Source organism: Nannobrachium achirus, assembly GCF_963921795.1.
Source record: "Nannobrachium achirus genome assembly, chromosome: 24".
In the NCBI taxonomy this organism is placed as follows: Eukaryota; Metazoa; Chordata; class Actinopteri; order Myctophiformes; family Myctophidae; genus Nannobrachium; species Nannobrachium achirus.
Genome location: NC_137831.1, coordinates 46262655 through 46279376, shown reverse-complemented (window position 1 = coordinate 46279376; position 16722 = coordinate 46262655). Strand labels below are relative to the sequence as shown.

The 16722-nt window shown below is 41.9% G+C and overlaps 1 long non-coding RNA gene across 1 annotated transcript in view; it reads right to left on the bottom strand.

The window, feature by feature from the left end:
* LOC308280003 overlaps positions 1 to 15116 on the bottom strand; it is a 29110-nt gene extending 13994 nt beyond the window's left edge. The window contains exons 1-2 of the long non-coding RNA XR_013961710.1: positions 14999 to 15116; positions 8599 to 8752 (exon numbers count right to left, since the gene is read on the bottom strand). This is a non-coding gene — a long non-coding RNA (uncharacterized lncRNA). The remainder of the gene's footprint in view (positions 1 to 8598; positions 8753 to 14998) is intronic.
* Between the last annotated feature and the right edge of the window lie 1606 nt (positions 15117 to 16722).

Here is a 16722-nt window from a genome sequence, read left to right as displayed (position 1 = left end):
TTGTCGTACAGACTCGCGGCTGGTGTCATACATTTTTTTTTTCTCAAAAATGTTTTTTTCTCAAAAAAACATTTTTCTCAAAAAAATGTTTTTCTCAATTTTTTTTTTCTCAAAAAATATTTTTTTTCTCAAATTTTTTTTCCTCACAATTTTTTTTTCTCAAAAAATGTTTTTCTCAAAAAAAATTTTTTTCTCAAATTCTTTTTTCTCAAAAGATTTTTTTTCTCAAAAAAATTTTTTTTTCTCAAATTTTTTTTAATTTTTTTTTCTCAATTTTTTTTTCTCAAACATTTTTTTTTCTCAAAAATTTTTTTTTTCTCAAATTTTTTTTCTCAAACATTTTTTTTCTCAATTTTTTTTTTCTCAATTTTTTTTTTCTCAAACATTTTTTTTGAGTGCCCCCTACCAAACAGGAAGTGACTTTTTATCTCGTGAACCGTTTGTCGTGCAGACGCGCGGGTGGTGTGAAATGACTTGATTAAGAGTCCTTAACCTTAATTGGGGCCTATTTTGCCAAACAGGAAGTGCCCCTCACCAAACAGGAAGTCACCCTATATCTCATGAATTGTTTGTCGTACAGACGCGTGGGTGGCATCAAATGACTTGATTAAGAGTCCTTAACCTTTAATGGGGCCTATTTCGCCAAACAGGAAGTGCCCCTCACCAAACAGGAAGTGACCCTTTATCTCGTGATCCGTTTGTCGTACAGACATGTGGGTGGTGTCATATGAAGAACCATAATGTTAAAGCTTATGCAAAAAATGCTAATGTTAAAAAATGTAACGCTAATGCTAACACCAACCGCTACACAAGGTTGCACAGACTTAGCGAGCTGCAGGCACACTTAAAATTTCTTGGAAATTTTCTTTTCTAGTTGTCCTCTATAATTACAATGTCAAATTAAAAACACCTTAAATATTTTATTTCTTCTAGAAATAGCTAATCTTTCACTCAGTAGGGGAAATGCCTGTCGCAAGTTGATGATGTCATAAATGTCATGTGTCATTTTTATGGCATGCATGTGCAAAAAAAACAAAACACAAACACATTTGAAATATTGATTTGATGCTCATATTAACCATAGGAAGTATTACGTTTGTTTTTATTTTCACATGCATGCCATAAATTCCATAGGGATAGATCACACTTGACATTTATGACATCATCAACTTGCGACGGGCATTTCCCCATTGAGTGAAAGATTAGCTATTTCTAGAATAAATAAAATAATTGAGGTGTTTTTAATTTTACATTGTAGTTATAGAGGACAATTATAATGTATTAAGGCATATTTGTCGTATTAGTCAGGGATCACTTTAAAGTACGACACGTGAAAACGGCCAAAAATACGCCAAAATGCGACAAATTTGTCAAAATGGCTGACTTCCTGTTTGGTTTCGGACATGGCGCCAAGAGACTTTTTTGTGAGTCCGGACATGATACAGGTGTCTACCGACTTTCGTACTTGTAGGTGAAACCGTATAGTGGGGCTTGAGGCACGAAGTTTTGTAGGGGGCGCTATTGAGCCATTAGGCCACGCCCCTTTTAGTTTTTTTTTTATTACGTAAATGTTCGCCACTTGTGATGTATGTGCATGTCGCGATTCATTCGGCGGAAGAATAATCTTTGCAATTACAATAGGGTCCTCACACACTGTGTGTGCTCGGGCCCTAATAATCTTTGCAATAACAATAGGGTCCTCTCACACTGTGTGCTTGGGCCTTAATTAAGGACAAGGAAAACAGGTCAAATGTCAACACCCAGAAGTTTGTACGACATATGGTTGAGTAATAGCCAAAAAAAGGAACAATCAAGTATCGACCAATCAGAAGAGGGTCACTTCCTGTTTGGCGAAGGAAGTTTGACGCTTCACCACGGGCACGCCGTTTTACGAAAACTCACGATTTTGATAACTTCTCATCGTTAAGGTGTCTTGTGTATGCCGAGCGAATTTGACGTTGATCCGCTTTCCCCTTAGGAGGAGTTTGTTTAAGTGCGACACGTGAAAACGGCCCAAAATGCGCCAAAATGCCACAAAGAAGTCAAAATTGCTGACTTCCTGTTTGGTTTCGGACGTGGCGCCAAGAGACTTTTTTATGAGTCTGCACAAGTTAAAGCTGTGTACCGATTTTCGTACTTAGGTGGCCAAGGATCGACCAGCCTGGAGAGGAAAGGTCCAGGAGGGTGCAGTTCTCTCTGTGAGAACAGCAGAAGATCATGTGCCATGCTGAAGAGGCAGCGGCGCAAGGCCAAGAAAGAAACTGTGCCTGCCCCTCAGGGCTCTGCATCCTCTCTGGCCCTGACCTGTCCCGTGTGCCACAGGGAATTCCGCACTAAAATCTGTATTTTTAGTCATCTGCGCACTCACCAAAAGCCTACAAACTGAGACGTGCCATGGTCATCATCAACTCTGATGGACGAACAAGGACTTGTAGGTGAAACCATATAGTGGGGCTGTTGCGTTGAAATATTGTAGGGGCGCTGTTGAGCCATTAGGCCACGCCCCCTTTAATTTTTTTCTAAATACGTAATTTTTCGCCACTTATGATGTACATGCAAAGTTGCGCAACTTTTGGAGTACATTTGGTGCCTCAAAAAACGCAATTCATTCGCCGGAAGAAGAGAAATAATCTTTGAAATTACAATAGGGTCCTCACACCACTGTGTGGTGTTCGGGCCCTAATTAAAGCTGCAAGCAGCGATCACCGGGCCCTCATAGCTCTACCCACGTCACAAGGGGCAGCAGTTACACTATTACACTTATTGCCCTATTACACTATTACACTTATTACACTATTACACATATTGTGCTATATCACTATTACACTTATACACAATTACACTATTACACTTATTGTGCTATTACACTATTGCACTATTATACTTATTACACTATTACACTATTACACTTATTACACTATCACACTATCACACTATTAAACATATTACAATATTAGACTATTACACTTGTTACACTATTAAACTATTACACTATTAAACTTTTACACTATTACACTTATTACACTATTACACTTATTACACTTATTACACTATTACACTATTACACTATTACACTATTACACTATTACACCAATAAACGTATTGCACTATTACACTATTACACTATTAAACATATTACAATATTAGACTATTACACTTGTTACACTATTAAACTATTACACTATTAAACTTTTACACTATTACACTTATTACACTATTACACTATCACACTTATTACACTATTACACTTATTGCGCTATTACACTATTACACTTATTACACTACTACACTACCAGTAAGACTCCCACTTATCTCCACAAATAGGGCAAAAATGTGTTTTTCCAAAATGTTCCTGATGGTGGCGTTAGATGGGACAGATGCGTTTTGATTACATGGAGATACTGTGCGATTTGTGTGATTTTAGGGCAAAATCTGTAGGAGCAGTGTCCAAAAATGTGTTTTAAAAAATCGGCCTCCAGGTGGCGCTAAATAGGACAGATCCATGTAGACATACTGTGTACCGATTTGCGTGATTGTAGGGCAAAATCTGTAGGAGCAGTGTCCAAAAATGTGTTTTTAAAAATCGGCCTGAAGGTGGCGCTATATGGGACAGATTCATGTTGATGAGATGAGTGTAGACATACTGTGTAGCGATTTGCGTGATTTTAGGGCAAAAAATGTAGGAGCAGTGGCCAAAAAAGGTACCGGCCCCGGCTCTCCCGGACGCTCCTAGCCCGAGTTACGGCATTTTATGTGAGCTGCAGTGGAGGGGGTCCTCCACTGGGGGCGTCACCACTTTTGCATCCGTTCTGGAGCACCAGGAGTCGGTGGTCCCCGGGAATTCCCCGCGAGCAGCCCCATTGGGGTGGTCATTTGGTCATTTTTGCACATTTGGTCATTTTTTACACCTGGGGGTCCCTGGAGCTCCGGGGGAGTTTGGCAGGTAAGGAGTGTGTGTGCAAAATTTGGCATGGATCGGGGCAACGGTTGCGGAGATATATGAGCAGGGTAGAGGTCTTCACGGGTCCAATTTTAACTACCCGAACCCAAATGGACCCGGGGAAAATGGAACCGGACCCATTTGGACCCGTCTATAATTTGGGATTTCAGAACCGTTACCCGTCTCGCCCCGAAACGTGACAGACCCGGTCCGACGGCCCGTACTATTAATATGCAAATTGGATCCGATACCCGCCCAGAATGAGAGGTCCGAGACCCGAACCTGTGGCCCCGAATGCCAACGTTATTATATTAAGAGTTGTATGAGACTACTTTCTTACCTAAACGTCGCCATGGTAATGGTTGCAGTACTGCTGCTGCGTTCAGCCATGCTGCGCGCCTCTCCTCACAACAAGATGTTTTCCCAGTACAGTAAGTCAATCATTGCGGACAGTTTGTAAATACAAATAAATCCATGTTTTCTTTATTCCTTCTTCTCTGGCTAGCCAATGCTAATGCTATCATTTTCTGTCGCATGTGTTGTTGTTGTTTATAGTCTGCTTTGAAGTTTCCATTATATGCTTTGCAGAGCATGACAAAACGCGATGACAACTCCATTGTGAACCACAAACCAACACGTTACGTTAATATCACATCTTTGATAATAATAATATAACTGCCCCAGACACGCAGACAGTGTCTCCTCTAAACAACTTCATTTCACTATCTAGGCTTAAGATTACATGCTGTATCATTTAGGGCCATCTGGTGGCGAAATCGTTGTAGTGCACCTGGGCACATATTATTTTCAATTTCGGCTGACTCGGCTCCCCTCGGGGATCAGGAACCGGCGATTTCACTATCAGATACCCAGGACCCGGGACATACGGCGGCGGCTCCGACCCGGCCCCGACCTCACTGCACATAAACGGCCCCGTTACCCGGTTCGGGGCGGTTCGGACCCCGGGTAATTTCGGACCTCGGGTGGATCCGAAGACCTCTAGAGCAGGGCAAAAGTGTGACGTGTGACAGACTGACTGACTGACGGACGGACGGAAGGACGGACTGACAGCCGGTGGAGGTTTGGATAGTATAGGAGTGCAAGTAACTGCGACCTTACTTATTACTGTTGAGCCATTAGGCCACGCCCCCTTTAGATTTTGTTTTTAAATACGCCAATTTTCGCCACTGTGTGTGAAAAGTTGCGCAATTTTTGGAGTACGTTTTGTGGCTCAAAAACACAATTTATTTGGGGGAATAAGAAGAAGAAGAATCTTTACGATTACAATAGGGTCCTCACACCATGTGTGGTGCTCGGGCCCTAATAAGAATAATCTTTACAATTACAATAGGGTCCTCACACACTGTGTGTGCTCGGGCCCTAATAATAATAAAAAGCCTATTTGCCGGCTCAAAATTACCTACTATTTCCGGTCATGACTAATATGGCTGTTTGAAAAACATTTGTCTTTAACCCTTTTAATACTGCCTACCCTTGTGTGCCAGTTAAAAACTTCAGGCCACTGTGATCCTGGCAGGACCAGTTGGATCTTATGGAGGAGTTTGTGGGGGAAACCAAAAAAGAAGGGAATGACAGTAATCCGGGAAAGTGGGAAGTGCTTGGAAAGTGGGAAGAGTGGACCAGGATTGCGTCACTGTTGAGAGTGAGGGGCAAAGGCGGTTTATATTTCGGATGCGGGAAGAGGGAAACTGAGGGGCTGTCTATGGTGAGGGTGAAACTGGGCTGCTCGTGCTCGGTCAGTGTGGATTTGGAGCCAATGAGGACAACTTCAGTTTTGTCACTGTTTATTTTGAGGAGATTGAAGTGAACGAGGATTTCAAGTGATTTTATTTGGTTAAAATATAGCCGAATTTCCATACCAGTTTTTAGCCCGACACTACACGACACCACATTTTCATATGTAGGTTTTCCACTACAGTACAGTATCCCCCCCCCCCACTACCCTCCTCCCCTCCCGAAAGAAATCGACACTCCTTTCTTCAACATATGGATCTAGGATCTTTCTCTGTAAACACAACGGAGACGCTAACTTGCGCTAATTATTTTTAGAGATGTGGTGGACAATGTTTTAGATGCCACACACTCACACAGGTCTTCATCGAGTCTTTACAACTATAGCGACGACTAACGTCGGGGTGAACATGGTCAAATAATAACTTCATTGGCCAAACTACACAAAGAAGTAGGACTTTCCTGTTTGGATGTATGGGGCTGTCAGAAAGGCCAGAAAGTAGTTTTTTGCCACTCAGTAGGTGTTCTCGCATAACATCATCATCATCATAACAGGGTATGATGATGATGATGTCACACATACCCTCTATTGCAGGGTTCCCCAATAGGCGGCCCACGGGCCATTTGCAGCCCGCGGGGGGCTACTGTCTGGCCCCCACCAACCCCAATAATAATGGTGGTATAAGAGCAGCAACAACACTAGTATATCGTCGTTGTCGGGTGGAAACCTCCTATCTCCAAATGTGTACATTCTTTCGCAAAGTAAAGCCCTGCTTCATCATACAAGGCCGTCTCACAAAAGTAGTGAAAACAGCAGATCTACAAGCACACAACTTGTGTGCTTGTAGATCTGCTGTTTTCACTAGTTCTTAAGCCCCAGGGGGGTCCAGGGGCAAAATCCGCCTAAAATGTGTGCCCAAATTGGAACAGTTATGGGCACAAAACTACAATGAGTATGGCTACACTTGGCTCACCAAATAGCAGCTAACCCCTGAAAATTCATGAATGCAGTGTAAAATATCACATTCTTCTCACCAAATTGCCCTGCTGTGACCATTTACTGAGGAAAAGATGACTGAAAAAGAGCTCCGCCTATGGAAAATGTGTATTCTGAGTAGTGAATGAGCCTCAAGACCTCATTGAAAACATATATAATGAATTGAGAAAATGTCCACCAAGTTGTCATCAATTGATATGCAAAATTTGATGAATGTGCTCCACACTATACAAACTATATAGATGTTTTAGTGAGAGTAGTGCTAGGCGGACACACATTTGGAGAGGAAATGCCCATTTGGAGACAAAATGTACCCAAACATGCATTTGACTTGCTAAAGGACATTTCTGCAACAACTAACAACTCAGGTCCCTTACATTATTATATGTGAACACAATAGAGTAATTTTTCCATCATATTCACCCTGTTTTTTTGCAGATCTATCATTGTGCATGGTTTAAATGTATAAAATACCCATCAAAATAGCATTCTTTTGACTCCTAATGGAGCAATAAGAAGATGCATTCCAAAAACTGTGACTGAAATGTCATGACCTTTTCACTTTCTCAACTAGGGGGCACTCTGCATCAAGCCAGGGACATAGAAAGAGCTGAGGTGTTCTCTTTGCGTGTCAGCAGCTACCTACAGTATGCTATGCTATGCTGTTCCCATAGGCTGTTCCAGACCCAAATCAGTGATGTCACTTCCTTTCTGTGAGAAGAAAGTGACGTCACTGATGTATCCTTAGTATCTTCATCAAGAGAAGAGAACAATAACATGTAGCCTGTCCAGACGAATTAGGAGAAGCTCACAAAGGATAGAGACGCGTGCGTCATGCGCAAAAAGGGAATCTGCAAGATGCGTCGGAATCCAAGCTGCGTCATTACGCAGTAACCTAATTCAGGCATAGATTGGGCTATGACGATCCTTATCCCATCGTTGGAAAGCGCTCGGGCTACAGAATCGATCCATCACAACCAAACATGACTCAAACATATAATTTTGTCGTCCAAGGGGTTGAAAGTACGAGTGGTCGGATTACAGTTATTGGACGTGTCTCACTGTCTATCATGTTCGTTTTCGTTGTAAGCTCACAGAAAGCAGTTCCAAGTATGGAAATGAATCATGAAGGATGCGCCTCTGCAAATTAGGACTGGAAATGGCCATGTTTGTCGTTTTTGATGGAGTACACCGAAAAAAGGAACTACAATTTGCGCAAATGTTTTTTTTTTGCAAACTTCGTCTGCTTACGTTTTCGAGGCTGGAGAGGCGAGTTTACATCGTATCGACTCAAGGTTGGTCTCATTTGAAAGAGCTGAATCTCCTCATGCGTTTCGATACCGGGTTTGTTTGTTTAGCTTACGGGAAAGTGTTTCTATACGAGAGTGCATGTAAATCGTTCTTATATTTCTGGCGTTTGTAAATATTAGACATTATTTTTTAAGATATTATTTATTAGACTAATGTATGGATGGAACATACATTTGCAGCACATTATATATGCTATAGGCCCACTGTAGCTGAATCAACATGGGAATTGTGGTTTTATTAGGTCTCTATTGATTTATTGACTGGTGAAAAGAGGTATACGGCCGTTGCCCCCGTCGGCGGGGGCAATGGGGCTCAAGAGGTTAAATCATTTTTAAAATGATAAATGCAAAGCGAACGGTTTTGGACATACACGATTTTCACCCGACATTGACGATATCTGAACTGTCGCTGGAGTAGCGGGAACGCCACCGTCGCACCCTGCAATGTTGTGGCCCTCGGCTTGGTACCCAAGACATGATTCGGCCCTTGGGGGAAACAAATTGGGGAACCGTGCTCTATTGGTTACCACGGCTGTAAAGTAGAGTAGATTACACATGTACAACAGTGCATAGATTCCTGATTATCTGGACCCACTGACCTCTGTTACACTGGGATGTCCAGCTACTTTTCCATCACTGTGATCCTCCAGGCCAGCGGGAGGCGGTGCAGCACTACCTTCTCCTCCTCCTCCTCTGGTGCTGATGCAGATCAAGCCCCCAGAACCACGGTAGAACATTGAAGCAGCCATTAGCCTAGTGGTCAAACATGGGACTGCAGTTAAACCGAGTTAAACATTACTGCGCTTGTGTATGCTAACAGTTAAGGCTAGGCTACTGTTTACCCTAGTGCGCCTGCTCAGGCCTCGGCCAATCAAAAATTTGGCACATAATATGTACATTTATGGATCATCAATACTCAAAGAAATGCTGAAATGCCGACAATTCAATAGGCGGAATGGGGCCAGACGACATTTACCAATACAAATGAAGTTTATTTTTATTTTATTTTATTCAAATTGTTAATATGAATGATTTAGGTGCTTTAGTGCCAGGTTTTAATTTTGCCTACAGTCTTGGACTCTACAAACAATTTCAAATACTGATACATAACGTCTAAATTAAATGATATGCATAGACAAATACCCTATTTGGTTTTATTTTGGCATTTTTGTTTTTTGTTTTATTTTGTCATGCCAAAATACCATTTCATGCCAAGATTCGATTCTAGACAACCTCAGGTTTCCAATGGAACCAACCTTGTCATGCTACCTTGTCAGGCAGGGGGGGGGGGTGCCTAATGATTCAAAGATAGACAACATTTTGGCAAGGGATAAACGGCCATCACCAATTTCCAAATGGACACTTGAGCTTTCACCTCGATGTATGTGAACGGAAATGCGTGAAAGCCTCCCCTGTACAAATTTAGGACAATGTCATGCAGTGTTGGGTAAGAACCATGCCGTTTTTATTACTGTCTTTATAGGGGCGGCATAGCTGAATGGTTAGGGAGCCCGCCTGGGGAACTGGAGCCCCTGGTTGAACCTGGTTCGATTCCAGGCAAGGGTTCCAATGTCGATGTGTGTGGACCACTTTCACTTAGATCAGCCAACACAGGGTGTGCTGACAGAACCCTCGCTAAAAGCCCCAGGACAAAAATCTACTTGTCCGAGACAGTTTGCCCTCCTGGCCCCCAAGCTGTGGAATAAACTCCTTATCGCACTTAGAACAACGGACTCACACGTTAGCTTTCGCCGTGGACTGAAGACTCACCTTTTCAGACTCTACCTAAACCCTTTGCACTACTGAAACACTCAATGACCATACATGAAGCTAGTTAGCATTTGTTTTCAGTTTTTTTAGAACCTTTTTTCTTGACTGATTATTTTAGTTTTCTAGATAGATATTCATTTGCATTTGTTATATTGCTGTTGATGTACTGACATATTATCTTGTTTATTATTGTGATGTTTTATCTGCTTATTGTAAGTCGCTTTGGATTAAAAGCGTCTGCTAAATGCCTAAACTGTAAACTGGAGGATAATAGGTATCTGCTTATTGTAAGTCGCTTTGGATTAAAAGCGTCTGCTAAATGCCTAAACTGTAAACTGGAGGATAATAGGTATCTATCTATCTATCTATCTATATAGACCACTGCACTGCATCTCGACTCAACACAATTACCGGTAAAAGCACATTTAACATGACCAGGTCACCCAAAGTGCTGTACAATTAAAATGGAAAAAACATAACGATGCAATATGAATAGACTTTAGCATGAAATACCAAAATAAACTAAAGCAAAACATTAGCATCAGTAAAGGAAAATCATGGACTGCCAGTCTCAGCTAAAGACCAGGCATATTTAATAGAGAATATCATTTGACTGGGCAGCTCTGTTGTGTAGGGGCAAGCTGTTACCGAGCCTGCACTGTAGACCACTGTTGTGCACCTGTAGAGCATTCTAGTACATCTGTAGGCCACTGTAGTGCATGTGCAGACACTATAGTGTATATGAAGACCACGTACAACATATACTGTATAGACCACTGCATTGAATCTTCAGACCACTGTACTACATCTATAGACCACTGTAGTGCATATGTAGACCACTGTTGTGATCTGTAGTAGACCATTCTAGTGCATCTGTGGGCCACTGTTGTGTTCTGTTGACCACTCTGTTCATCTTCAGACCACTGTACTACATCTATAGACCACTGCAGTGCGTATGTAGACCACTGTTGTGATCTGTAGACCATTCTAGTGCATCTGTGGGCCACTGTTGTGTTCTGTTGACCACTCTAGTGCATCTTCAGACCACTGTTCTACATCTATAGACGACTGTACAGCACTTTGGGTGACCTGGTCATGTTAAACATGCTTTAGAAATGTGCTTTTAATTGTTTAGTTGAGATGCAGATAGATAGATAGTATACCTATTTTCCTCCACACACATCGACATTGGAACCCTTGCTTGGAATCGAACTTGGTTCAACCAGGGGCTCTAGTTCCCCAGGTGGGCTCCCTAACCATTCAGCTATGCCGCCCCTATAAAGACATAAAAACGGCATGGTTCTTTCCCAACACTGCATGAGATTGTCCTAAATTTGACCCTAACCCTCTGTACAGGGGAGGCTTTCACACATTTCCATTCATATATATCGAGGTGAATTCCATTTGGAAATTGGTGATGGCCGTTCATCCTTTGCCAAAATGTTGTGTATCTTTGAACCCCCCCCCCCCCCCCCCCCCCCCCCCCCCTCTCTGCCAACTCTCTCTGACAAGGTTGGTTCCATTGGAAACCTGAGGTCGTCTAGAATCAAATCTTGGCATGAAATGGTATTTTGGCATGACATGTCATGCCAAAATAATACCAAATAGGGTAATTTGTCTATGCATATAATTTAATTAAGACGTCATGTATATATCTGTGTATACTGCTCAGGATGAAGATAGACAGATACAGAGATATCCATATATGGGCATAAAATCCCCGACTAGACGATTGGCCGCCCGAAGGGCAGAGATCACCATATATGGGCATAAAAGGGACACACACACAGACAGAAATAGAGATCTCCATATATGGGCATAACATGGATGCAGACAGACAGATATTTCCATATATGGACATAAAATGGACACCGGCAAACAGATGGTCAAAACAGGTTGTATGACAACAGGTATAATGGGGTTTGCATTAAAGGGTGGAACATTCATTCCCTATTTACATCGTTCCCCAGTTGGCCAGGTTTCCGACTAGACGCTCGGGTGGCCGAGCTTCTAGTATTAACAATTTGAATAAAATAAAATCAAAATAAACTTCATTTGTATTGGTAAATGTCCTCTGGCCCCATTCCGCCTATTGAATTGTCTGCATTTTGGCATTTATTTGAGTATTGATGATCCATAAATGTACATATTATGTCACTAGCCATCTCCTTCAGTGCCTCATGCCAAAATGAAACAGACAAATAGGACATTTGTCTCAGAATAATTTATAGTTAAGACCTTATGTCGATTTTTTGCATTTGCGAAAATTCACTATAGCAAACAATATGCCAGAATAAACATACATGTGTCAATATTTCAAGTGGAGAACATCAACATTTGTTTGCTACACATCTTGAAGATTGCAAAAATGCAAATGTTAGAAAAAATATATCAATAGGGTGCAGGGGGGAGGAGTTGTTGTGATCCATTTTAACTTTTTTTGTGTTTATTTGGGTTTTAATGCACTAAACATGATGGAATCATGGCAAATCTTCATATCAATCAATTCATCTTGCAAAGACGAACATAAAATGGGGTGAATGGTTTCTGTCGGATACTAGTCCCCCCAGGAATCCGCGATTCCGCGATTGCAGAAATTTTCGCGGAAATCGCGACCACCCGCGGATTTCACGGCCATTCGCGGACTTTTCTGACGGCCGCGGAATAACAGTCGTGAGTGGCAGCAGAGCGCGGGAGTAGTTATTACTACTATTATAAAACGATGTGTACATGGTTTGATCAGTGGCCACCTCATACAGAGCCTGGGGAATAGCTTAGCTTCCCTCCTGCTAGCACTGACGCTGTAATGGTCCGGTCCCACATTCGTTCCTGACAGAAACTGTGTCCTGAACTATAGTTCCTCTCTATGCCTCTATGGTCCTGGCAATAACAATGCTAATGCAGAAGAGAATAAATACATATTACACCCATACTAGGTAGTAGGTAGGCTATCCTCTAAAATGTGGTTACTATGGGCATGGTTTGGATGACAATATAGTCTTTGCAACAGAAAGTAATTATTAAAAACAATAGCATTTAAAAAATAATAGATTTAATATTAGATTTTTATTCTCAAAAATGATTATTTGATTATTCTAACCAATAATTACAATTAATTGTAGCTATTTCATGAAGAGTTTTACTTTATTGTTAGAACTATATATAATTTTCTGCTTGATAACTGGTCATTTCAGGTTGTTTTTTAATATCCACGGAATCAAGAAATGTTCTCCGCAGAATTCCGCAGAATCAGGATTGTTCTCCGCGGAATCAAGACTTTTTCTCCGCGGATTCCTGGGGGGACTACAAGCTATGACATGTTGATTTAAAGTTTTTCATAGCCGAAAATCCAGGACGGACAACATATGGTTAAAAAAATCACACCCGTGTGAAGTGGAGCTGTGTGTGTGTGTGTGTGTGTGTGTGTGTGTGTGTGTGTGTGTGTGTGTGTGTGTGTAGATCATGTGTACCGATTTTTGTGACATTTGAAGAAAATATGTAGGAAAAGGAGCAAAAAGTGTGTTTTGGAGAAAATTCAAGATGGCGGAAAATCTATCCTGGCGCAAATGGGCGTGGCCTATATGGGGAGATGCGTCTTGACCCAAGGAATCCAGGGAAAAAAGAATTTTAATTTTCCGATCTACGGTTCAAGAGTTACGGGGCAAAACGTAAAGTGGGCCGTTATAGCGCCACCATGAGGCCGAGTGATGTAATTATTTTTCGATTCATTCTTAAAATCATTATGAACCTCCTCTCCAAGTCTTGAAACTCTAGCCCCTATGGTTTGCGAGAGACAAATAATTGAATGTGAGTTTTTGCAATTCCCATTATAAGTCAATGGGGAAAATTAATTCACTAATAAATTAATATCAATTAAACTATAGAACCTTTCTCTTAGAAAAGTAATAGCCCACGATTCCCGAGTAAGCCGGTCGATTTGACATATGGCGCGAGTGTGTGGTGGCAAAACTGTGGGACTAGTGGCGTGCCGAAGTTTAGGAAGTTCAGGCTACATACACACACACAGACAGACACACAGACAGACAGACACACAGACAGACCCACACAGCCACGTATAGGGAGCTGCACACAGCTCCAAAAAACATATCGGAATTGGCTCTGGTAACATCAACATTCATTAACTAGACACCTTAAGGATTCTAAAAAGGTAGGTTAGAAAAATATATCTTTCTATCTATCTATCTTTAGTCAGCCCCACAGTTAGTACAGCCATGAACCAGCCCACAACAGCCCTGCCAATCGGGCTCAGCCCTATTTGCAGTCTGGCGAGTGGGACCCCCAGGTTCAATCCCCGCTTCCGTGCATCACTACATTAGGGAGACCGGAAATATGCTTTGTCAAGATTCCTTTTAGTTGACCTTGTATCAGTGAACTGTACTGTATCATGAAACTGTACCTTTCCCTATGCAATACTTCTAATAAATAGCCTACCTCAATCAAAACCAGACGACACACTTTGGCTGGGATTGTCCCAGTTTCAAAGCTAAAATGGGAATATATCTAAAAGACTAGGTTTTCAACATTCACTACGAAAATGTCCCGGTTTTTGTCAGAATTGAAATAATAATAGCCTAGTTGTTTTCAGTGGTTGAGAAGATCTTTATTATGTTATTTTCATGTAAACATTGATTGATTGATTGAATTTATTAGAAGTTTGCAATAGAAAAAATGACACCCGTGTGAACTGAGCGGTGGTTCTCCCCCCCCCCCCCCCGTGTGTGTGTGTGTGTGTGTGTGTGTGTGTGGCCTGGACAACAGCGCCCCTCCCTTAACATGTGTGGTCAGAAAAGGTACTACACAGGCTTGAGGCTACATACAGACCCACCCACATACAAACAAACTAACAAACAAACATACCTACACACACGGCCACGCTATGGAGACGGTGTGACCACCGCTCAAAAAGTACAGTTTAAAGACAGTACAAATCACTGGTACAAGGTCAACTAAAAGGAGATCCTAGAAAGCCGAGGCTTACTTCTACAATCTACAGGAACCAACATGCTCGCCTATATCATAACACATTAAGAAAATTATTCCAAGTCTGATTTCAACGCTGAGAGGCTGTTGTTGACTATTTATCATGAAGCCTTGCTTTTGGACGCTCTGTTTGTGCACTCTCTGTGCCTGACTTTAGCTTGTTGATTATTGTAGCCTTAGCCTTTTAGGCTATTAGTCTGAACCAGTAGTAAGTTAACTAAACAATACCTGATGAAAGTGACGGAAAAGGCCGAAGAAAACAGATACAAATCAGCAATCAATGTGTAGCGTCGCTACTCGCAAGGGGCAACAAGGAGGACGCTTGTTTGTAGATCACCACGGCCATGAGACACAAACAAAACCGCGTTCTAGAGCTTCTAGGCCTATGTGAAGTGAGCTGCATTAGCGTTAGCTGCAATAAGACTTCCGGTGCCGATCTCTTCAGAATAAGAGTATCCCTGAGGCAATTGAAAAATAATTGTCCCATGATATGCACATTCAAAACATAGATTAATCATTTAAACAAACACACACAATGCTAATTATATTTCTGGGTAAAAAAAAAAAAAAGGTTTTAATAACATTAGAAAAAAATATATAAATGGATAAATGCAGTTCACTGCAGTGCATAGCCTTTTCAAATTGGGCACTGGACAGGAGACGGCTCTTTGCGTCGACACTTTGAACACACGCACGCGTTCGGGGAGACCTCCTCTTCCACACCACACTCTCCGTTAAGTGGGAGAGGTGTAAAATAAAGTTATGTTGGCTTTCTAGTGCGAACATACTCACTAAAAAAAACACAATTTTCGGACTCTAGTGGGCGCTGGATGGGAGGCGTCTCTTTGCGTCTGCACTTTGAACACACGCACGTGTTCGGGGAGACCTCCTCTATCACACCACACTCTCCGCTAAGTGGGGGGGGGGGGGGGGGGGGCTGCAAGGGAAGGAGAGCTTGTTTTCTGTGATGACGACGGACGGAGGCGACCATGGGCCACGTGAGACACTGCCGAGCGAGCGGTAGCGACGGTCGCATGATGAGCAGACTCAGCGCCGGTACCGAGTTATGTGCCGTCATGGACAGAATAAATAAAGTAAGATGTAAAGAAGTAAATCTCCCCGACTTTCGGCACCTCCACGCGGTCCAAGTAAACACAGCAAAGCGCTCCCTACCTCATTGCCCACCACTGGCCCCCACCGTTGTGCTTAGGTTCGTTGGGAAACGCCAGGTCGCGGCAACGCAAGGGAACAGCGTGTCATACAAAAATTTACAAAAACTAAACATTCGTACCTAGAAACAAAACAATAATAAACAAACATTCGCAATCTTAAGTACATCAAGTGCTGTATAGTCTTATTTACAGTATAATACACCCATGGTTCAAACGTATAAGATTGTAAAATAAGAACGGCAGGAACAGACCTCCCATATGGTCTAGCGGTTAGGATTCCTGGTTTTCACCCAGGCGGCCCGGGTTCGACTCCCGGTATGGGAATTACTCTTTTTCTAGACGGGTATTGATGATGAAGAGGGCAATTGTATTCCCACACACACATAGTACGTTTGTGTTTTTTTTTTGTCTGTGTATTTTCTGTACTGTGTGTGTTTGTTAATTAAAATGTAAGTGATAAAAAAGCCACAGTGGGCATGGTTTACTACATCAAATGCTATGTTTAATGGTTTAGCTGTTTTCATTTTTTTTTTTCACAGAATCAAAGGTTTAATTTATCGTCATCATTCACCAGAATCCTGGATGGCAGGAATCTCTGTCTGTCCTCCATCGGTCTGTCTACAGTACACTGATGTCACATACAGGCCTAGACACGGAACACCATATATGGGCATAGGACATGGAATATATGGGCATAAATGGGTGAAACAGTTCCCAAATTTCTGACATAACTGATACCGCAGCATGTACTGCTTGATTGATTGATTGAATATTTTATTA